Source organism: Scophthalmus maximus, chromosome 22, assembly GCF_022379125.1.
Source record: "Scophthalmus maximus strain ysfricsl-2021 chromosome 22, ASM2237912v1, whole genome shotgun sequence".
NCBI lineage: Eukaryota > Metazoa > Chordata > Actinopteri > Pleuronectiformes > Scophthalmidae > Scophthalmus > Scophthalmus maximus.
In genome coordinates, this window is record NC_061536.1 from 8,026,428 (window position 1) to 8,051,124 (window position 24,697).

Consider the following 24,697-nt stretch of genomic DNA (forward strand, 5'->3'; position numbering starts at 1 on the left):
GCCTAAGACACCCTGTGTTTCACTACATATTCCCCTTTTAAGGTATTAAAGATACATTGAAGAGACAGGTTTAGTGAAGCAAAGATAAAACATGCCTGAAAAAAGGTCCCGTTCTGGAACTCTTCAGAGCCATAACAACCCATAATCCCTTTCACTCATGCAAACACAAGTATCATATTCATTTCCTCAATCTTACCTTAACCTGAACTACTGGCCTAAATGTAACCCTGAACCTAACCTTAAAACATGACTTCAACTTCAAATTTAATGATTTGCGAGTCCCCAGAATGCAACTGTAAAAACAGATTTAGGTCCCCACAGCATGAGTAACACACACACACGCACACACGCACACACGCACACACACTGCTGTGAGACAAAGCATTTGTAAAGAGAAAGGAGTCTCAATTAGTCAATGGATTACCATGAGTTATATAACAATGATGCTGCTGAACTAAAAAGTGGAATCCGGTCTAAGTAAAATGTTTTTTGTTTTTAATTTCCATCTTTCAGTCATCAGCTCCACAGCTATCTGACTCACAGGGAGCCCTCTGCCTTTTTTATTTCTAGATAAATTGCATTACTGCAACAACGAATATGAAAGTGTTTGTGTAATTCCATCTTAGAACGAGAAAGAGAAGAGGTTGTGAATACATTATAATCGTACTACCATGTGACAGTAAATGCAATCTAGGTCTCATATTGCATTTGAAGTTGTATCCATGAGAAGATATTTGTGGTTTTAATTAACAAGAACCATGTCAATGTAGTCTACTCTCGCTTCCCTCTGGAGCTCAATTTCTGAGTGACGCATGACCCGGGTGATCAAAAGGGATGGTAGCTTGGTAAAAACTGGCAAATGGTCATGGTCAGTCAGCGCTGTTAAAAATTTCTCAACAGATTGACCGCTTGGATGCTTTTGTTTACATAGCACCTACAGCTGCTTTACAATAATGGACAAAAAAAGACATGGAGATCTCACAAAATCAACTCTTTTATTTTCTTTGACAGCTCATCTGAGAAGTCCTTTAAAAGGCCACAGTCTCGCCACAGATGCATGCATCAATCATCACTATTTGGATTCACCCAGTCAACTCTCAACAGTGAAAGTGCATCACAAATCACTGCGAGGGCTTCATCTCCACATGAATATTCAGTGAACCCTTTCTGTCAGATTCAGCGCCTCTGAGCAAAAAAACAAACTTTTCATATGAAACCGAGTTGAGGATTCTGGAAGTTAAGTCTCGTTATGAGGAATCAAAAGACAATGGAGTGACATGGGACCAGAACTCCACAACACAGCATTGCTCTGAGCGACAGCTCATCTGCTCAAGTGTCTCAGGGTTTTTCTTCTCTCTCTCTCTATGTAAACCTTTATTTGTCCGGGGGAAAACAACTGAACTCACCTTTCTAGCCTCCTATAAACTAATAACACCCGCAAGGGTAGCCTGGGGCAAACATGTGGCGCATCTCCTCCAGTTACGTGATTCATTGTTTGTTTTCCAAGTCGTGAAGGTTACAGTCGTGGGACAGTTTTACTAGTTAAAGGAGACATAATGTGCTCTTGATTGTGTTTAAATGCTCTAATGTGCAGTAAAACACATCAGTTCCCTCATACTGTCCATTCCTGCCCCTCCTCTTTCCGGCCTCTCTTTGAAACACTTGGTTTTAGCCCCATGTCCCTATGAGGTCCCCTCCCGGTAAAGCCCGGTCAGCTCTGCGTCGCCACCTTGCCCACTCTGTGTGATTGGTCAACCACTTTCAGTGTGTGTAGGAAGTTCTCTCGCATTACCCAGCTTTGTTGCTGGTGCGTGCCAGACTAGCGGCTAGACATGCTGTATGCACGTCCGTATGATAGTGATGTCACCATCTTACGCCCTGTTTTTGTTTGAAGGCTCAGGGGGGAGCGTTGTAGTATGGGCGGACAAAAACTGAGACGTTTGGAAACGATGACGAGGTCACCCATATTTGCTTCCCGAGCGGTGAAGGCAAATTATTTTAAACACTTCCACATTCCACGCGCAATACCTGCGCTGTGTTAGTATGGACGGGGATTAATACTGATAAGGAGCTAAAATGCTTGTCTCGGACAGAGATCACTTCACTTTAAAATGGCAATTTAAAAAGGAAACAAAGTAGTATGGATGTAGAATTGTGTGGAAGAGGAGGAGGAGGAGGACCCCCCCCCCCCACACACCCATCCATAGGCCCAAGCATACACTCCTCCCAGAGAGAAAGTGTGAATGGACACACACACACACACACACACACACACACACACACACACACACACACACACACACACACACACACACACACACACACACACACACACACACACACACACACACACACACACACACACACACACACACATTCCTCAATTGACATTTCCAGGGTTGCCAGATTAGCAGCAATCCAACTGCTCTCTCTGCCAGAACAGATCAATGGAACACTTCAGAACTCATCTTGGCAATTGTCACAGGCAGACTTAGATACACACAGAAATCAAATTATTGCAATTTTTTGGGGGGAGGGGAAACAATAGACCCAATTCAACTACATGCACACAACAACGTTCTGGTAATTTGACTGTTTGTGCAAGTCAGATGACTAGTGACATAAAGTGTGTGTCTGTGTGTGTCTGTGTGTGTGTGTAAAATGAATAGCTCCAGCACGTGAGACAGCCTCTAGGCCAATACAGTGTTTACTGTGTCCCAGTATAGAGTGATTTATGATAGGGTGAGCACAAAATGTATGAATGCATGTCTTACTTTTTCTGAATCAATTGATCTTTGTCCATTGCAAGAGTACCCTAAAGGACTGTGAGATTTGTAACATAGAGGCTACTAGTCCCTTTGTTTCCAGAGCTGAGAGAAATCCAAGGCTAAATGGTTCCAATAGGATCTGTTGCATCTTGAGAAACAATATGAACCCTGTGCATCGTGTCACAACTGTAAGATGTGGCAGAGGATAGTTCTTAAAAATAATGTTTAACGCATAACTTGAAGTGCTTTAAAGCTAGTCGACACACATGGAAAAGAAATTGTAACTGAACAACACTGCCAACTCCAGCACAGTGCCCTCATCCTATCAGGGCTGCCCCCAATACTATTGTTGGGGCTACGAAGCTGCAATGAGATTTGCAGACAAATATTTGAAGGTGAGAGCTGTGACGGACAAAACTTACATTAAGACCAATCAAAATCTGCTGTCAAATTCTGCAGAGATAACTTACAATGTATTTTTCATCTTGATGAAAATAAACTATTTATTCAAGACACAAAAATAACAAAATAAATAAAAATGCATACACCTAAGGTGAGTTCCCCACTTTTCAGACTCCCAGCTATTCTTTTTTTTTTTTTTTTAGACCACCTGTAACTGTAATGGCATGAATTGCCAAACATTGCTACAGATTTATTGACTAAAACAGCCCTATTATTTCCACATATGAACCTGTGATATGCTCATGCTGTACATGTCTGTGGATGATGAAAATGTTTTCATACCAACCCACACATTTGTCAAAACATACCCCTATTCATTCATGAGATAAGACAGAATATGGACATGAGTCACGCACACTAATGTGAACATACAGCAGCTATAAGACATGTCTACCACAACACAGTCAACAAAACACGTAAAAACAACAAGCACTGTCTTTGCAAACAGAATCTTGGACCAGAGATGGACCGAGGCTAGGGGACTAAAGGGTTCCTCTGCACTTTGCACTTAAAAACAGAAAGGTTTCAAGCTGAACTAACAATACTGATCATCTGCTCTCATGACAAAGCAGTAAAGCATTCTGCCACACGAGAGCCATAATCCATCCCACAACCTTTCCCCAACGACTTTTCTGTTAGCTTTGAAATAAGGGAGCGTGTGCTCAGTTTCTTGCTCAAGGGCATGTTCAAAAGGGCACGTGGAGACTGCGTGGACGGTATGGACCGGCAATGGAACTGGAATAGCAGTAGCTAAAAATGCCGCGATGCATTGCATTGGATGATTGTTGTGCAATTCTCTCTGCATGCTTCATTTGTCTCAATCAAATAAACATTAAATTTAAATGCTGTAACGGGGACACAATGCTGGACTCTCTCTCCTCCAGAAATACAAACCATTAACAGTTGTTGTTATTCAACGCCAGGCATGTCCACTATCTTCTTATGGTCTATCACTGGGATATCCGTCTTTCAAACTGAAAAGGCTACACTACTGCTGAAAAGGGATGAAGGGTTTTTTTTCTCAGATTTTAAGTTTTTTCTGCTCCAGCTCAAACTTGGCAAGAATCAGATTGGAAACACAGTTACGGCATTTCAACACTTCTTAGATAATAATTTTTTTCTTTCTTTTTTCCTAATATGAATATCCTGATGGCTCAGTGAGCATGACTTTTATGAAACCATGTCACCCTAAATTTAAAGGTAACATATAAATGCATTATATAACAAACATAAAGTGTCTGTTCTCTTCAGTCGACAGAGATCATTTTGGACAAATTCTGATTTGGAAAACCCTTCTGTAATGTCAAATCACGCTGTATTTAAAACACATATTGACCCTGAAGTGAATGTGTCCATTTCTATAAAATCAGTTTTCGGGTTACCGCTGATTCTGGTTTGAAACACTGCATGTGGTTTTAATTGGGTTGCCAGCTGTTAGACCGTATTGGCATCAATCGATTAACGTGTATATACATGGGAAAAGCAACTCATTGCTACTGTGATTAATCACAAGCAGTCTAGACTGAAAATTGATTGTTTCCAGGCAATGATTAATTCATAAAAATGAGCCCCGAAGACAGCCATGTCAGACCAATGAATTATGATAGTGATATGTTTAATGAGTTGAAAGCGGTGCCAAAAATGAACAATTCCCTGGGCCGAATCAAATGTAGTTACCTCAGGAGCCTCTGCCTTCGGAAGCTCATTACAAACTGAGAGAAGTCTTTGACAGTATTGATTGCATTTACCTTCGACCGTGCAACGGGATTACAATAGTATAGAGAAGAGCAACCAGTTCAGAGTGTGGGCCTACAGACATTTGACGGCTACAAAACTGTTGCTGTACATCCCTGGTTTAAAGGACTATTCCAGGGATTTAGAGCTGGACTTAAAGTCAGGGGAAGCACAAAAAACAGATTAAAATAACACTGGCTCAATCTGATGCAGACTTTTAGTCTCTATCCAAAGACACTCCAAAATTTCCCACAATGCAATTCAATAGTATACTTTGCCCTTCTCTTCATGACCCAGGTTTTCATTTAAAAATGTATAGTCTCTAAGCCTGAGCAGTGGTAACACTGTTGACATCGCTATTGCGTCATTAAAGGCTTAGTCAAACTTGATCAAAAAGTTCATTCAGAGCTAAAGAAAGCTGGGTTTGTTGGATTAAATAAAAATATTTTTTTATTTCATTTTATTTTATAATATCAAAACAATTTCAGCAAGACAAAATCACAACAAAAGTGTCTTATTTTAAACTCAATAAAAACAATGTGACAAACACTCACTGAGTGAATGAGCACATATCAAAGTTTATTGAGGGCATAGAATTGGGGTGTTTAAAAAAAAACTAAACTTGATGACTTTAACTGTCATAATTGTGTAATTTAGATAGAACTCGGCCCACATTATGGCATCAGTGGCATACCTCCCATCTTACCCCTTCTCCAATTAGTTCCTACCTACCTCCCTACCTCCCTTGTAACCGTAGAAACAGGCAGGGGGTTGGGCTGCCAAAAAGAAGGTAGGAAAAAGAAAATAAATCATTTTGGGGGAGGAACAGATATGCATTGTCAGGGAAGAAAGATGGAGAAGATTATGTGAATACTAATTGTGAAAGTGAGATGCAGCAGAGCGATGATATACCTAGTATTTTGGAGCAAACCATCAGGTGAGAAAAAGAGTGGAGTCACAGGTTATATAACTTATTAAATATCTGCAATCTTAGCAAAAACGAAGAAAAAACCCCCCACCAGTTTGGAAAATGACATAAGAGCACAGTCAATGAAGACATGAAGACATGTGCTTTAAAAAAGTACTTTCAAAAGGAATTCATTCTAGTTACCTATGGGAATTCTGAAGACCTGTTTCCTGTTTTGCGATTTAAAGAATCCATTTACAAGTGACAATTGCGATTACTGTAATTCAAATTACAAAATGTACAAGAGACATTTGAGTGTTTCGTTGAAATGCATGCACATCTCTCCTTGAAAATTAAGATATGCAAATTTTAACTGTTGGGACATTTTCACTCGGCTCTCAGCCCAGATTAAACAATACCCCCTCGCATTTTTTTTCTTTTTTTTGCAAGATCCCTGTTAAAACGTTCATTTTACTCAGTAAATGATGAATGACTTTAAAAAATTACCCAGCTGGAAACCTTGCTGGTTTGGCCGAGGAGACAGACACCACAGAAACTGGCTAAAAGCCCTGGCAAAAATGGGCTCTCACTCACACTCACACACACACACAGACACAGACAGACACACACACACACACACACACACACACACACACACACACTGTGACAAATAGGAACAGCTTTGACGGATAAAGAACCGTACCTGTACTTCACCATTTATAATCCGGTACTGCCAAAAACTTGCTTGACCCGGCCTATGCTGGCTTTCCATTAAATTAACTTTTTTTTTTTATTTGAACATTTTATTCCTTACATTAATCCATATTTTAGAACAACCTCATTTTACAGCACTTTTCAAATTAATTAACAGAATTGCAATCAACCCTCTACAAAGTTTTCGATTCAAGACAAAAAGTTGACAAAAGTTGGCAGGCGGGATCTCTAAACTTTAACGACTAATGAAATACAGAGAGCGAACTCAGGAGGTTTTTCAAAGACACTGGGGGACACTGATCTGTAAAGTGAACCAATAACTGGATGTGATTTTATTACGCTGTCGTAGAATTGTAGATATATCCAAGTTGTCAGAGGTCCAAGACCCTTTAGAAACATCCTCGCCTCTTGAGCGCTGACCTCGACGTGGACCTCACAAGATGAGTGCAAATAAGTACAAATCCTGTATGTGTTTCTTCAAAAAATCTTTGATTTGCATGTTCTTGGTCAGGATACACCTTGCATCTCAAAAAAGTGTCGGGTTCAATATTAAAGTTTGACAGATTTTAGGCGAACATTTCATTACTGTAAAATGTAATGTCAGTGCTTTCTAGCACAATGGAGCAAATGCAAAGCAATATCTATCCAATTTCGTGTGTCATTTGTAGGCAGGAAGTTCCTACGATGGCACTTTCATTTTCATTATACACATCATGCACTTAGTGATGTATGCATCAGCAATGAGACAACAAGCTGAAAAACATTCTTGTTCGCTATGAGTAATGTTTCTTTGCTTGATTCAAGATGAATGTGAAGTTTTGTTCAAGTGCACCCCATCATCACTGAAATCTGATTGGAAACCTGAAAATACACTTTCCATCCATCCTTCCTCCCTCCGTCCCTGACTTTCATTTTAAACTCCTGGCAGCTGAATATATATCCCTTCTTTCTTATCCTGCTCTTTGTCTTTCTATTTGTATTGAACTGTAGAAATATTGTTATGGGCATAACTTTGTGCACATGGTTGAATTTCTTTTCTTGTGCGATCACCTGTGTCTGTGGGTGTGTCTGCACCTGTTGGATGTGTATTAGAGTGTAAATCTGTGTCTATGTGTTTATGCGTGTATGCGTGTGTGTTTGTGTGTGTGTGTGTGTGTGTGCGCGCGCATGTGTGCGCGCGTGCGAGAGAGAAAGGAAGGAAGGTTTCCACTGATATTGGTAATGTGGCACTTTGCCAATCTCATTAGCTTAGCATGCAGTGGGCAGCCTGCCCAGATAGACTCTGTGTGTGTGTGTGTGTGTGTGTGTGTGTGTGTGTGTGTGTGTGTGTGTGTGTGTGTGTGTGTGTGTGTGTTTCCTGTCTGTCTGTATCTGGGAGCATCAGGGCCAGTAAATGCCACCACTCTGGCTGATGGTTCCAATAATGGTATTAGAGAAAGAGAGAAAGTGAAAACAAGGGAGGAGAGATGTAGAGAGAAAGAGAAATAGTGTCTGCGAACGAGAGGGGGAGAGAGAAAGGGGAGAAGAATTAAAACGAAAGAGGGTTCTTTTTTCCCCCCAGACCAGCAACATATGAGCAACATGGATGGAGGGGGAGACTCTCCACTTTGAAGTTGAGTGTGTGGATGTGTGTGTGTGTGTGTGTGTGTGTGTGTTTCTGTGTGTTTTAGAACAGAGAGGGAGAGGGTAAAAAGTGACTGTCTCTGTAATTGATGGTTTGGCATACCCATGGAGGTGATAGAGAGAGGAAGCAAAGAAGAGGAAGGTGTACGTGTGTGTGTGTGTGTGTGTGTGTGTGTGTGGGTGTGTGTGTGTGTGTGTGTGTAAAGCAGTAGAGAAAAGGTGGAGGGAAGAAAAATAATTAAAAATAATGGCTTCATAAAAGGCATGTTGAAATCTACAAAAAAATCCTGCAACTATTCACGCTGTCAACAAAACCATAACTTTTCCACATTTTTTTTAAATTAAAAATTAGCTGGCCTTGGTGCATATGGGTATATATATATATATATATATATATATATTAAAATCGCCTTTTTTACTCGGCTATACACTTGAACAAAAAAAATGGTATTTTTAGTTATGCTGCTGGGGGGAAAAAAGTATTATTTTCGAGTCTGTACACACGATGTTCACGAAGCCTGTGGCATTGTAATTAACCTAAAAACAGCGAAGAACGCGAGCGGTGACATCAGAAGAGAGTAAAAGGTTAGTGAATCTGCCTGCTGGTGAGCACAGGGAATATTCCAGCGATTGGCCCCCGGATCATTGCCTCACATGAAAAGTTAACCCATCCCTCTGTTCCATCCATCCTCTATTTAATCCATCTATCCATCAGGCCATTTGTCACTGTGCCCCGTGTGCACACATCCATCATTTCCCCCCTTCATTCCATTATTTATTCCATCCACTCATCCTTCCTGGAGACAGATGCACTCATTTAAATCATCTGAAGCCAAGTGGCGTTTTGGACGGAGGCCGAGCCCGGTGCGATGGCCGCGTGGCGTGCGGGAGGGGATGATGGGATAATTGATTGTTTAATTAACCAATTAGGGTTCATTAACTCCGCAGCCACACCTGCGTGGAAACACCTGTTGGGATTGCGCCCGGCATCCTGCCGCAGACGCGCTGCCGCCTCGTGTGGAAAAGGCTCCGAAAGAGCATTTTAGGGAATCAAACTACAGTAAATATCCTTAGTGGATTAGTGGAGCAAAATGTTCACATTTGATTTCCTCGCTTGAAATGTGTGTAATATGATTACTTATCTATTTACAGTATGCATTAAACTGAGGAGATAACACATGGGAATGAAACAATCTGTATCTAAACACTCGTGGGATCTAATTGTACTTCATTTGAAACTGAAACTATATATTGTGTTGGTATTTTGAGGAGGAAAGAGGAACAAACTGACTTATCCAGAAATATTGCCTGTATCTGGGGGCAATTTTCCCCCAGTTCTGAAAAACTAGAGTCAAAACAATTGAAGGCAACATTTAGACACTAAAAGCCCCTTTTAAAATGAGCACAAATGCAATTATTTCAAATAACACTCAGGCTAAACCATGGGTGTCGCTGAATGCCTGCGTCAAAAGCAAAGCTAATGAGATTCTCTGAGACATTTAGATTATCAATAATTAAAATGAAACTTTTCATTGATTCCAATATTGATTAAAAAAATTAAACACACACATTTGGATAACTAGATAAACTCATGAATAGTTAACTACACTGCATCAACATTTGCAACATGTGACACTGAACATCGTCTAGCTATCAATTCGTAAATCAATAAAGCAGCTACATTATACCGTTTGTTATATATGTACATAATTATCAGTTGAATGTGGTTGAAATTATTGCACAGTACTGGTGGAAGTTGGTGATATATGCCTGTCTTTATTCACAACATTGCTACTCAGAGTCGGAACCTGGTTACTGTAAATCTGTGTTTAATGCGGCACGTCAACAAAGTAGGGCTTTTCTGACGGATAGTCGGACATACAGTATAAGAACCGGAGAAACAGCTAAGTCACGAGATCAAATTTGTATACATGCAATTAAGGGTGGCGTTTTTCCGCTTAAAATTACATAAATGAATGGATGTTGGTATAGTTGAGCATAGTTTTGCTTAAACTGATGAGCAAAAAGTCACTAGTTTGCATATCGCAGCTCAACGCAGTTTTCAACTTTGTGCGTAAGGCTTGGGGTTTTGAGCGTGAACATCAGAATTGGTATATTTCATTGTGTTTGGTCTAATAATTCAGCTAACTTGATTTAATATGCTACGAATACCAGCTTTGAATGTTTATTCATAATTCATTCTGGCTCATATCGCTACAAGGCAGTGCACTATGCCCACTTTCGTTAATCTAGAGATAACATACAGATCCCTGTGACCATCAATCGACTGCTTGAAGAATAGGTCAGATTTCGTCCCCCAACATCTCCTTTGGTTGACTACAGCCTTTCATGTCAGCACAGCCATACACATGGACGCACATGCACATATGATCAACACATAGTACACAGGATACCGTAACATTTGATAAATTATGCAGGATGACACGCTGCTGCAGACGTACAAACAGACGGTAGAATAGTCTTCTCTTCGCTCTATGCTCTGCAGGCAGCATACAGTCATGGCTAGCCTGCAGCCAACACACACACACACACACACACACACACACACACACACACACACACACACACACACACACACACACACACACACACACACACACACACACACACACACACACACAACTGCACAAGTCTTTCATGATCACAAACACAGACAGCACATGCACATCGCCTGCAGTGGCGCAGGGTGCTAGACAGGAAAACGCCTTCAATTGACTGGAAGGAAGATTTCAACTTCTCTGGAGGGCACAGCGAGGGAAGAGAGGAGAGAGAGAGCGAGGAAAGGGAGAAAGGCCATGGAGAAGACGTTTTACAAGTACACACACACACACACACACACACGCGCACACTCGAGCAGGCATGCAGAGACACTTAACTCCTAGTCACAAACACCACTGCTTTGCTTTGAACATGGTACCCATTACTGATAGTGACTGAGATAGCAAAGGGCGCCACTGCTCTGATGAGAAAACCAGAGAGAGGGAGAGAGCAAGAGGCACACTAAAAGAGTGACAGTAAGAGATTAAGACTGCTACGCCTTTGTATCTCAAAATGTCAATATGTTTTCTGAGGGCAACATCAACATCGCGTGTATCTCTCTCTCCCCTTCTACCTTTGAAGTGTTATTGGTCCCTGGAAGGCTTTTTACTCAACACGCATGCCCCTTAGCAAATCCCCGCGTCATCTTAATGCAGCTAAACACATTCAGACCCGGGGGCTGCCCAGTACAACCACTGCTTTCGTCGCTTGTGATTGTCGAGCGGTCCGCTCGAGGGCAAACTGAAGGTAGCTGCTCGGGTCGGAAAGTGTGACTCTCAACCCGTGTCGACAATAATCCAACCTTCTTTGAAAATCACAGGTATTTTGTCACACCTTCTTTTGCCATGAAATGCAATGCACACACACACAAATGCAATACACACACACAGGCCACATGTATCCCTGAGGTTAGACTTCTTATTAATCTTACTAGAAGACTGCTTGTGGTTCAGTGCCTTTCATCCCATCATGTAACCTACTGCTCCTCCTGTACATGAACCAGCGGTGATTCATCATGATGCCTGCCTGTTTCAGTTCAGTCAAATAATGAGCTCGCTCGACCAATAAACATTTGCCCACATTTGAAAAGCTTTTCTTTCTTTCTTTCTGTGCAAAGCATTGAAATTTATGTTGAAATAAGGTACTCGTATATATTTTTGGGGGTATTTTATTTCCATTGCAACATTATATTATCCTGTCTTAGGCATATAAGCATCAATTGACCTTGTTTTTGTTATCTTCACAACACACAAAAAAGCGCATCAATCAAAACTCAGCTCAAAGGAAGACAATACTGGATGAGGACTCTGCTCCCACCTCCCCTCCGCTTTACTTCAAAATTAGCATTAAGGGTGATCCAGGTGATCACATGAATAACGCATGAGCATGTTTCTGTCTGACGGCCAAGTGAATATGTAGATGACCAATCACACATCTGCACAGAAAGAGCGAGCAGAGATAAAGATGAAGAAGATTATTTGAACATGTGTGTGATTGCTTTTTGCGGACGGAAACACTTACACTCCCTGTACAACACTGATCAACAGTCCGATATAATCTGCCCTTAGGGCAAAAGTGACTGTGTCTGGGTGTGTGTGTGCACTTTATATGTGCAGTTTTTGTGTTAAGGTCTGTGTGTGTGAGGACGATGTCAAATCAATTTTCAGTGGGGAAAAAAAAAGGGGGGGGGAGATGCAGAAGCATGAGAAAAGATGAGATTTCACACACGCAGAGAAATGCAGGAAGAAAACAACGTACACATTCAGTCATCTGCACATTAATGAAAACGCAAACACACACCAACACGCCTCCAGCACTATTCCTTGTAACAAGTCAAAACAATGTGGCAGAACTGACAGCTCACATTAGACCACTAGGCCTTAAAAAGACCAAGTGTGTGTGTATGTGTGTGTGTGTGTATGTGTGTGTGTGTGTGTGTGTGTGCGACCGAAAGTGTATTTAATGTGATTCACCCTTACAGATAAATGTCAGGGGTTAGTGTAAAGTCAACGTCTTAAGAGCTGCCCAAAGCTGTATGCTGTGAAGTCAAATTTAAAACACAAAGAAGAAGTTTGAATTCACCGGACAGACGTGATGTTGTGGCTGGTGTGACAATTTATTGTGCACAGTTACAGAGTGAACAGACAATTATTCAAGTTGGGGGGGGGGGGGGGCACTACACTGCGTCTCTGGCTCACTACAGTTTCATAATGAACCTGTTCCACAAACCTTGATTTATTTGTGGCCACACTACACACGTACTGAATTTCTATCTTTTTTATTTCTTTTTTTTTTTTTTCAAATGGGTAGAATTGTATTTTAATTTAAAGCTGCGTGCAGTGATTCGTTCAGCCCCACCTGGCTGCGCTCTCTCTCTCTCTCTCTCTCTCACACCGACGCAAAAAAAACCACACGGACAACGGTCTCATCTATGTAGTCAGTTTAAAAACTAATTTGGTCTCCGCGAACAGAAACGATGTATGTGTGTATTTGCATATAGAGCCGAGCATTATGATCAGATCACGAGAGGTCACCAGAGACACACGTGGAGACGCATTCTAATTCCTGCCGTGAACTGACGCACTCTTGAGCTGTCCACTTATGATCGGATCTCCCGGAACGTTTGTTAATAATAAATATGTCTGAACGAGGCTTCAGATGCAGACTTCGACGTGCTTTGGGAGAGAGACGTGTTTGAGATTGTGGTGGAGGAGGAGGGGGAGGACTTCGTTAAGCCAGTGGTAACGATTGGCCTGATGTGATGCCAGCTACAGGGTCACTGAATACCTTCGTATCTCAGCATCTGAAGCAGGGAGAAAAATGTTATAAAAACCATTTGAGACCTTATGCTGCTGCTGCTGCTGCTGCCGGTATGTCCATGAACACAACATGCTTATTCAAGGTCTTAAGACACTAGATAATAATGTTTTGTTTGTCCCACCACAGGGAAATGTGGGTCACTATACAGTACCTGCAGGTCCTCTGCGTTGTCAAGGACCCAACACAAGCTGTTGGTAGGGGAGGGGGTTCAGTTTTGTTCCAAGGGAAGGTATTCAGATGTTTTTGGAAGAGTAGCAGATGGTGTTGTTTAGCGTTGACTCAACCCTGTTTTTTTTAATTTTATTCAAGCTTTTCCTTGTAAGATTTATTCCTATGAAAAAGTATCACAGCAAAGACGCACAAGCACAGGAAAGAGGAAAACAAGGCAAAAAACGAAACACTAGACACAAATACCTGTATACACAATCTGATCAACCAGATTAATGGACAAATGTGTTTGAATACACTATTGTGGGAGAAACGGAGAAAAACACTTCTTTCATAGTTCACCGTGTTCTGTGGCTCTTCTTCGAACTTTTTTATTTTAACTTTCAAACAAATCTAATTGAAAGAACAAAGAAAAGAAGAGAAATGTCAAATGTCAGGCACTGCTTAAACCATTAGACGATTTTTAAATGCACAACTCGATATTTAGCCAGTAGTTTTACTTAATCCTTAAACCCACTTTGTTAGCAGTGTTTCGTCATTAAAACCAATGTGTACATCTAAATCTTGTCTGCTCTTTCCAAAGAGACCATTAGACAACTATGCCACGTTCAGGAGACTGCTCGCTAAGGCCAACAGAGCAGAGCAAATTGCAGCTTTTCTCTGACACGTGCAAAGTTCTCCTATGAAGGTTTTCCCTGATAGCATCAAAACACACAATCACGATTTAAAAGGCCAATGGCGGCAGGGACAAAATAGTGCTTAAATCTGTTAGTCCTTCTCGTTGTCAGACTCTATCTGCGTCCAGTTGCCGGGTGAACTCCTTGGACAGGGCGGTGGGCAAGAATATAAACCTCACTGAGTCATTCTGGCCTTTATGAATCAGTCAGCTACTGTAATAGCAATTACTCATCAAATCACAGTGCAGCTGCATTTATCAACTGCATTTATCAACTGCATGAAACCAACCTGCGGATATTGAATGCACCCAACAATCTGAAGTAGAAACTCTCTGGTCTTCCTGCGCCTGTTTCCCTAATGAGACTGTATTACAACAATGAAACTAGCTTTTTTTGTCAATATATTTAATTGGCTTTATTTCCCCCCGCCGCACTGTGCTTAGAAACATTTCTTCGCTTTACTGCATGTAAAACACCTTGAATACCTTTATACCCTGGGGTTGAATGTTACTAAATGAACATACACTATGCTTTGTATTTTCGTGCAGAACAATCTTGAAAGATAATTTTTCCTTTCCTCATGTTTGAAACACATTACAGCCCCTTAAATAAATATTTCATTTACTGAGGCGAGCATTGTCTTTATCGAGCGTTTATTTTTTATTTTTTTTAATTATTTTTATGTAGGAGCTGCAAATTACATCTGTTTATGGCACAAGTGTATTTATCCACTGGATGAGTCACCAGCTAATGAGATGGCTGATGAATCCGAAATTTAAGACCTACTCCGCAAAATGATTGACTGATGTCAGGCAAAGAACTCCTCTCTAAATGCTTGAATCTCAAATCCTTTATACATCCAGCGTTCAAACCATTCAGGAACATCTGAATATATACATCATGTGTCATATACCATGCGTCCGATCGCATTTGCAACACATCTGCAAGATTAGTGGAGACGTGGGGGTTTTTTTGTATTACTTTGATCATCCCAAGAGATGTTCTGGCATTTTCCAGTCTGGTGGGTAAGTCGGTTCCGAAACCTGAGTGAGATGTAGTCAGAATTTTCATCTCGTCTGCACTGAGACAATCCGTTGAGATCCGGTGACATTTTCCCAGCTAATTTACCATTTTAAAGCCGTCAGCGTTATGGAAAATACTGTACTCGCTTTAAATCGGTATGACTCGCATACATTCAATCCATCCCTCCTGTAATCCCTTTTCTCTTTCTGCCCTTCCTTCCCTCACCTCTCAGTTGTTTGCTATCTTGCTCTCCATACGCCCCCCCCCCCTTCCTCCAACTCTGCACCCTTTCCTTTCACCCATTTCCGCTCTTTCTTTTCATGAATAGTAATGTTGTCATCCATGGTTTTAAAGTTGTATTAAAAGCTTAATTAGGAAGGGAGGGGGGGAAATGATAGGGAAGATATGCTGACCCCCATAGTTAGAGCAAGGGTATTAAAAGCCCAGTGCTTAGCCACACGCTGATCCCAAAGAGATACGCCTTAAAAGGCTACACACACACACACACAAAGGCTGACTTGCACACACAAAGACACATTCAAATACTTGTGTACACGCGCAGCATATATCGATCAAGGACATTGTTATCTGATGGCCAAAGCGACCGCTGCTCCCCAAAGTCATCAAGAAAGATGTGGCAGAGAAAGATGGAAACAGATGAACAGTAGAGGGGACAGTGGGGATAATAGAAGTGTGTAATGAGAGAGGTTCTACGTAGAAGAAGAAAAGACTTAAATGGAAGCGCACTGGAGGAAAGAAAAAAAAAAGGTGGGGGTTAGATGCCTGATTGTCAGCAGGGGGAAAAAAAGACCGGGGTAAAGTGATGGAAAAGATGAAAGGAGGTAAGGGCGGACATGAAAGACGGACTATTATTCCAGGCAGGTTGACATCTCGAGGGTTTGTTGTCTGCCGAGCAGGATGATATTCTTTTATTGATTGTGAAGGACTTTAAAAATCCCTGATCACTTTGGGACTTTCCACTAAGACATTGAGGGAATTTGTCCCGTAAACACCTGGATAAAAGGGATATACAGGGATGCTCTCTGTGAGTGTTACACATGTCCCCCCTTCTGGGGGCATACAGAGTACAAAGATGTTCTTTTTTTCTTTTCTTTTTCTGTTGGCCGGCGAGGAGCTTGCTCTGGGAAGTTTCTCTCACAGCAGAAGCAGTCTAAAAGTAATGTCACTGCCAGTCTGGCGGTGGAACTGACAGCTCCTTGGTTTTGCGAGGCTACTTGTTTAAGCCCCCGGTTTGACACACACACACACACACACACACACACACACACACACACACACACACACACACACACACACACACACACACACACACACACACACACACACACACACACACACACACACACACACACACACACACACACACACACACACACACACACACACAGAGCTGTGGTTTGTCATCCGCTTAAAGACATGACTTGTTTGGACGTCAATACATGGCAAAGTCATTTGTGAGCAGCTCCACCGCTCCACTACTAGAGCCAGATGTAGAGACTTGTGTGCCGAGCAGGCCTTAACAGAAAGATGGAATTTGTCAATGGCCCTCAGAGTTGTGCTAGATTTCTAATGATATATGACGGGCTCGAAGGTTTAGCCTGTAACACACCTGGCTTGCTAAACATAGGCACATATAGCCGGAGTGGTACATTTTTAGATTTCTGAAAATACCCCTTGCTTGTCTAAATTCTCACTAGGCGCTGTTGTGTTTGTGGAAAGGAGAGTGGGCCTTTGACAGTCACCAAATACAGTAGTCTGGCAAATTCTGACCTATTTAGTGCTCGTCCACTCGTTAACCTGGCACGGTAAAACACACCGTAGTTGCCAGTGAACGTTGGCAATCGACTGCAGTGAACAAGCCTTCTGCACAACGTGGTGCCCTGGTCCGGGGAAATTGTGTCGCCTTTGTCATCTGCAGGTTTTTTTAAATACAGGTATTGACACTGTGCTTATGAAAAAGGTTTGCGGCTTTTTGTTAAACCTTTGAGTCGTCGTCGCTCATGCATGAAACTAAGTTCCCACCCAACACAGTAATAGTAGCAACCAGAAAAAGAACATGGGTTATTTTTAATCAACCACTTACTTCAATTACGTTACATGTAGTATTTTTCCCAACATCCACCTGGTCCTCCTCCTCTCGCTCTCCCCTCTCTCTCTCAATTCAATATTAATTCAATTTAATCTTCAATTGAATTCAGGAACTCTCTCAGGAGTCTCCTTTTCTTTGATCAAACTCCTCGCTGCCCCCCTCCCCTCTTCTTTCGATCCATCCTTTTCAGGTTTCCATCCTGTTTTCAATCTCATCTTCCTTTCAATCTCTCTCTCTCTTTCTCTATCTCTCTCTCTCTCTCGCCCTCTCTTGCATTTCCAGGAAAAAGAGAGGGAGAGAAGACGAAGCAAGGGAAAGTGGTGGTGGGGGAGGGTGAAGAGATGCCGGGAGAAATTGAAAAGCTTTATGGAGTGAGTAATTGAAGGAGAGGGAGATGAAAGAAGAGAAGAAAATGAAGGAAGAGAAGGACAGAAAGGGGGAGGAGCAGGAGCGAGGTTTAAAAATGACAGCAGCGAGTGAATTCAGGGGAAGTTGAGAGCGAGGGGGGGATTTGATGGGGGACTGGGGAGAGGGAAAACAAGAAGTTGATAAATAGAGAGCAGAGGAGGAGAAGAAGAGACAGCAGATCCCCCAGATTGCTGATATTTCTCTGGGTTACATCATTCACGAGCCCCCTCCCCCCGTCAGCATACTGGTAAACGCGCATTCGCCCCTTTGCCCTGGGAGAACCAGTAAATCTCAGAGGAACCTCATTTCAAACCACAACTAAAACATGCAGTGTTTTATGTTGTCATTGGAGTTGTAAGAGTATATTTCAAAACATTTACCTTCTTTTCATGGAACTGGAAATTGGTCATAAACCTCTGTGCACCGTGCCTCAACATAATTCAACCTCCTGAGCAATTTTCTGACATGAACTCCGGAAAATGTCTGAAAAAATTGGGTCCGGGCCTTTTCCGGAGTTTGTCGAAGTCAGACCCGTTTACACCAACAGGAACATTACTGGAACATTCTGTGTTGTCTGGGTAGAGCATGCAGGAGGCAGGACATCACAATCACCATTTGTTCACGTTGATCCACACGCCCACTTGCTCGCTGCATTCCCTGCTGCATTCTCTCATGGGCTAACGGACATTTTCCCGAAATGTTACTTCGGGGCTGGGGGGGAGAAGTTAATGGAAAATGTCCGGAGCAACATTTTTGGACATTTATTTGTCCATCTGAAAAATGTCAGGAAAGTGACCGGGCTTCAGCACATGTGTGAAAGCAGCTCAGGACTGTGTGAACAGGTGAAGAGTGGAGTGGAATTAGATGTTGAACAATCACACATGTAAAAGTTTGTCCGTCCATATACTCTAGGCCAGGTAGGGAAAGCCTTTGAGATTGCATTTCCACCATACATACTCATCTCCTGTACTAATATTACTGTTGGCTCTTTCATCAGTGCTTGCCTATTCTCCTTAGTAGAAAACAGTCTCTCTGAAGGCTCATTATGTGTCAACCACAATCACTGGATCCATAATCCACTGCTGACGCCAAATGACACCCCTGATGACTGGACAATGACCCATATGTTTAGTTAAAGCTTCAACTGCCCTTTGAGTTTAAGGTAACCACTGTAGAATTCCTCTTGAGCCTTTCCCATCCACCGATCTCCTTCCCACATGTCCGTGCTACTGTTTGATTGGTCTGCTGGAGGGGATTTTTTTTTTAAGATACGATCAGAAGTTGAGTACAAGACCTTCCCAGACCGGGCTTAGAAAAAAGAAATAAAGAGCAGATCATTTGATTTAGAAAATGTAGATATCTTTCAATGAAATTCACCAGGGCTGGCAGCAGTGACAGCTGGGAGGGACGGGGTCTACCCCTCCTTTTAAATTTAAGATCCCATTCATACGCACGCACACAGACACATAAAATATTTTTTTTTGCAGTTTCCTGCGTATACATTTTAATGTTATTGCCTTGATTGCAGTTTATTTTATTTCCCTCTCTAGTTTTACTGCAAGAACTAGGACATCCTCCCTCTCACTGTTTTTTTTTTTCCGTCTTCTTCCTCTCATTCTCTCACTCACACACAAACATTGGCCCGGAGCTCAAAACAAAAAACTCCTGGTGAGAGAGACGCATGCATGCGGCGAAACGAGCCCAAGAAGCAAGGCAAAAGGGAGAATGGAGAGAGGAAGGGGGTTGAGGGCTACCTGGGAATTGAGGACAGAGAGAGGAGAGTGAAACAGAAGGTCCCGCACGCGCGCACACGCACACACACTTCAAACATGCCTCATAAAACCATGCACACACTCCTCGCGCAGCTCGCACACATTACCCCGAAGCTCGGCACAGCTACACCTGGCAAGACACAGCGAGAGACGCAGAGAGAGCAAAAGATGTGAGCTTGCCTGAGAATTGAGGTCATGCAGAGAGAGACAGAGGTAAAGACAATGGGAGGTAGGACGAGTTGAGAAGCACTGATGGTGCGAGCTGGATAGGAAACGACTCGGCGGCATGGGTAGAAAAAAAAATGAAGGGGAAGAAGAAGGTGGAGGTTTCAAAGGAAGACGTTTCACAAAGGGCTGCAAAAAACTGCAGTGCTAAAAAAAAAGGAAAATTATCACCGTGCAGTTATTTAAGATGAATGAAAGCTTCAAAAAGGCTCTTATATATCATATATAGTGTACGAGGATAAAAACAAGAGGCATTTGGATAACTGGAGATAAGATAACTTCTCTTGCGCACCTAAAAAATACCCTGTGTCAATGCGTTGACCGCAGTGGGTTCAAAGTTGTGTGGAAACATGTCGGATAGAGCAGAGCGCCGAAAAATGTACAATCTCATGCGCGGTTTTCAATGTTGAAGGGGTGTGAGTGAACTGCAGAAAAGTATAAGAAGAAAAAAAATGCATCTTTGAAAAAAAACTGTGCTGTATATGTTATGAATTCACTTAAAAGATAACCTGTGTGTGTGTGTGTGTGTGTGTGTGTGTGTGTGTAAACATATAAGTGAATGTGTTTGTGCGTGTGTGAGGGCCCAGAAGCATCCTGTACTATAAGCATGTTTTCCCACTTCTCCCCCACTGACATTCACATGTTCTTCTTTCCCTAAGGCTTTCTTCGCTGTATACGCGCGCACGCACGCACACACACACGCACGCACACACACACCATTCTGCTCTTCTGTCATTCTCTCAGACACATTAGGGCATTCACAGCTAAATTCTCCGACCGAAGTTCTGTGAACAGTAGCTTCAGATGAACAGAGCTGTTATTATCAGCCTGTAGGCTATGGGGTTGATTTCCTGTGTGGAAGTTGCGTTAAGCTGCTGGAGGCATGTTGCAAGCTCTGGCTCCTCTCTTCTCTCCAGTCGAGCCACATGTTAACAGCACATTGATGACCCCCCCCCGAAGACTGCTATGAATGTTTAAATGTGTAAATCAAAGCACTTCATTTTCGGTTCCTCATTTTCTCTCTGTCTCGTGAGTATACTGTTGTCTCCCTCTCCTTTCTCCATCACTTCCTTTTCCCTTTTTTTTTCTTTTCCTCTTGAGTATACAACACTTCTTTCTCTCAGGCTCCCTCTCCTGAGTGCACCCAGCTCTGCTCTCACAGCCCTGCCTTTTCTATTTTGTTTTCTGATTATTTCGTGAAAATCCTTTTTGCCCTGTTAACACCACATTGTTAGAATACTACTTATGAATCACATTAACCTTCTGCGTCTCGTTCCTCTCCCACAAACCTGAAAAACCTCAGAGAGGCACTGTCAAAATGTGATATTTGATGCAAATTAAGGTAAAGGGTAATTTCCAACGTGAAGCAGTCCATTGCATTTTTATGTTATCCACAAATATTCAAATAATTAAAGTTGATTCCAAGCAAAATATATTAAACTAAAGGGGATTCATTTGTGTTTGCAGTTTGTGTTTTCTTTCCAAGTCAAGGCACTGACTAATTTGTGACTTGTGTGTTTGCATGTCTCTCAGCAAATCTAAACCAAAAATGAGGAACTGCATAATTGCATGAGGTCCGATTGACTTATATTCTCTTCACCGCTTCTCTCACACACACACACACACACACACACACACACACACACACACACACACACACACACACACACACACACACACACACACACACACACACACACACACACACACACACACACACACACACACACACACACACACACACACACACACACACACACACACACACGGAGAGAGACAGAGGGATTGCGGGAGACAGAACTAAATGAATATTTCTCTTCCATCTCTTTCCTACTTTCATGTCAGTTGCAGTTTTCTGAGACTCTGAAAGAGAAAGACACACAAACACCAAGACGTACACTAAAACACAGTGCGTTCACACACACACTCTGAAAAACTCTTCTTAGTTAACTGAATACAAATTAAATATTTTTGATTCACACTCTTAAAAATTAGAGTAGATTTTGATCATTGCATTTCTGGCTAAGAGAGATACATTCCATTGTAATGACTTTATCTTTTCAAGTTTAAATTCATGAGCAAACATGCCTCTGAAAATGAAGAAATTATATCGTAAAACAGTATCAGATTGATTATAACAGAGATAAATGTGAAGTAGGGTTTTTTCGAAAAACAGATCCAGCATTTTTGAGGAGTAAAATCTGGTGGCCCTGTTTCTCAAATGGGAGGAAAAGGAGCCTACCTGGCTCTTGCTCATATTTTCACAGCAACACAAAGTTTGTGTGAAAGTTCTTAAAGTGCCGGGTCAGTTTCATGACCCGACAGGACCCATGCAACACAAAACCACACATGCACATAGAGAAAATAATGAAATCGCACATTCACAGCCCAAACCACAACCAAAGACCTCAACCAGTACAAACACACACATTAGATGAAAGGAAAACAACTCATCTGGTCAGCACAACTTTGCCCCTCAGGAATGATGCTATCTCAGTCTATGAGAGTGTGTGTGTGTGTGTGTGTGTGTGTGTGTGTGTGCGTGTGTGCGTGTGCACATCACACCTCAAACTAGGCTAGCTGACACCTGAGGGTCCACACTTACACACATGGGCACAAACACACACACACACACAGGCACACACTTGCAGGAAAACGTAGCTTATCTTGGGATTCAATATTCGCCCACACTCCCTATCTGATTATAAATGACTCCAACATGCAGTGTGGGTTCCCTTCTCTCCGCAAGTTTAAAGCAAATGTGAATATCTTGAAAATGTAATCCACACTGCAGCGGCAAGCAATCCCTCATGTTGTTTTTCAAAGGATGCAGCTATCTCATAGGATGAATCAGCATTCAGTACATCATGCGAGAGACAGGCCAACTCTTTTAATTCAGCATCGCCCAGAGTAAGCCTGATCTCTAACCCACAGTTGCAGCCTTTCAAACCAGCTAAACCGCACTGTATACACCGATCTCGATGGGAGTTTTCTATTTCATATTAACAAACACTTGTTCCACTTTGTTTCCACACTTCACACGGAGTGTTAAGACAGCATGAACGGCACTAAAACAATTCAGAATCTGGCACACAAAAAAATGACTCAAATCAATTCGCTGATTGGAGCGACATCAGTACATTTGTATTTTTTTTTCTTCAAGCCGCCACCTTCTCCAAATTAGATCTGGCTCGGCAGCTGCTCATCCCCTCGCAATCTACTGTTGGCTGTTTTGGCAGCCTGCTAGCGAAACCGCAGCATGCATATTTCACTTTAGAATATCACGCCGGCAAGATTAAAGTCATAAGCATAAACAAAGCACACGTCGCCGTTGCCAGCGATGCTGATTTTTGCTAGCGTCTTGAGAGTCGTGCTGGACACTGCACAGCGTGGCCGTCATTCTATCACAGCGTGGTTGTCATCATAGCCGGCGCAAGACTAACAAAGCTGTCTGAAGATTAACACGCGCCGTTAGTCACACAGTTACATAAAGTGAGGGCTACCGAGGTGCTGCTTAATTCCAATCTATAAAAAGCACTGTTTGGCATAAAAGTGGAGTGTGGAGAGCTGTAAGATCTCTGCGTCAGGTCACCCACAATGTAGAGCCACTTGAGCAAGTGTCAACACCTTGTTCAAGGGCACTTCGGCAGGGACAGTAAGCAATGTACTGTAGGTGTAATACCTGTTCACAGCAGGGAGTACATCCTTTAATCAGTGGAGAACGGAACTAACTTTTTCTTTCTCAAACTTCCTACTAATCCTACATCTAATCTTTGCAATATAATACATATACGTAAATAATGATAATTGCAGGTTTCAATCAAACGTTGCCAAATAGATTTGAAGATCTTTAGGACTGATGATGTAAGGAGGCCGTAACAAGCCAGCAGAGGAGAGTCGTGACAGAGTAATACATACACATCCGGGGAAAAAAACAAAAAAACAAACACAGCCAGGCCGCCGTGGGCAGAGGCACTACAGTGTCACACACAAAGCGACACGCACACACAAAATACTAAATAATATTATTCTATGGCTCTTATGGGTGAGAGGGCAGGATAAGAGTGTTTTCTTAAGAGCGGAAAGAAAATCAATGAGAAGATCAGTTGAGTGAGGCAGATTGCCTATAAGATCCAAAATAATGAAAAGGTTCAGCGGCCAGTATTGTCCAAGGTGCCCTTGAGCAGCACTTTTTTCTATATTTTACGTCCCTACATTTCAAATCGAATTTCCATTTTTCCAACTAAGGATGGCCAACGGGTTTAAACACATTGGACGTAAAGGAAAATTCTGATTCAATGCGGCTCTCGTTTTTTGTAGTTTTGGTCAGTTCTATTTGTTGTACAACTGTGCTCATCAAGTAAATGCTGTGATTACTAAAACATAGTCAGACAGGGCAAGAAACGTGTGTTCACATAATATGTCCGGTTGGAAATATGTCAGATATCTAAATACGTAATTGTATTTGGACAAGGTCACATATAAACCCCTTTTTTCCCCCCACAGGGTAGGTGCTCATCCTGAGAAAAAAGGATTAGGGGACTGAACATCTGGAAGGAGCTTTGAAACAAACTAGTGCTCCTTCACATTGAAAGGGGTGAGTTGAGGTGGTTTGGAGTAGGATTGTTCCTATAAGCTTTCTGGATCCAGCATGGACAAGACCAGGGAAAAAGACTCAAAACACTCCAGAGGGATTACACATCCTACCGTATCTAATTTGTTGTGGG

The 24,697-nt window shown here is 42.1% G+C and overlaps 1 protein-coding gene across 1 annotated transcript in view; it reads right to left on the minus strand.

Annotated features, from left to right (window-relative positions):
- LOC118292237 (CUB and sushi domain-containing protein 3) overlaps positions 1-24,697 on the minus strand; it is a 288,046-nt gene that overhangs the window by 237,112 nt on the left and 26,237 nt on the right. The gene's annotated exons all lie outside the window — the stretch shown is intronic.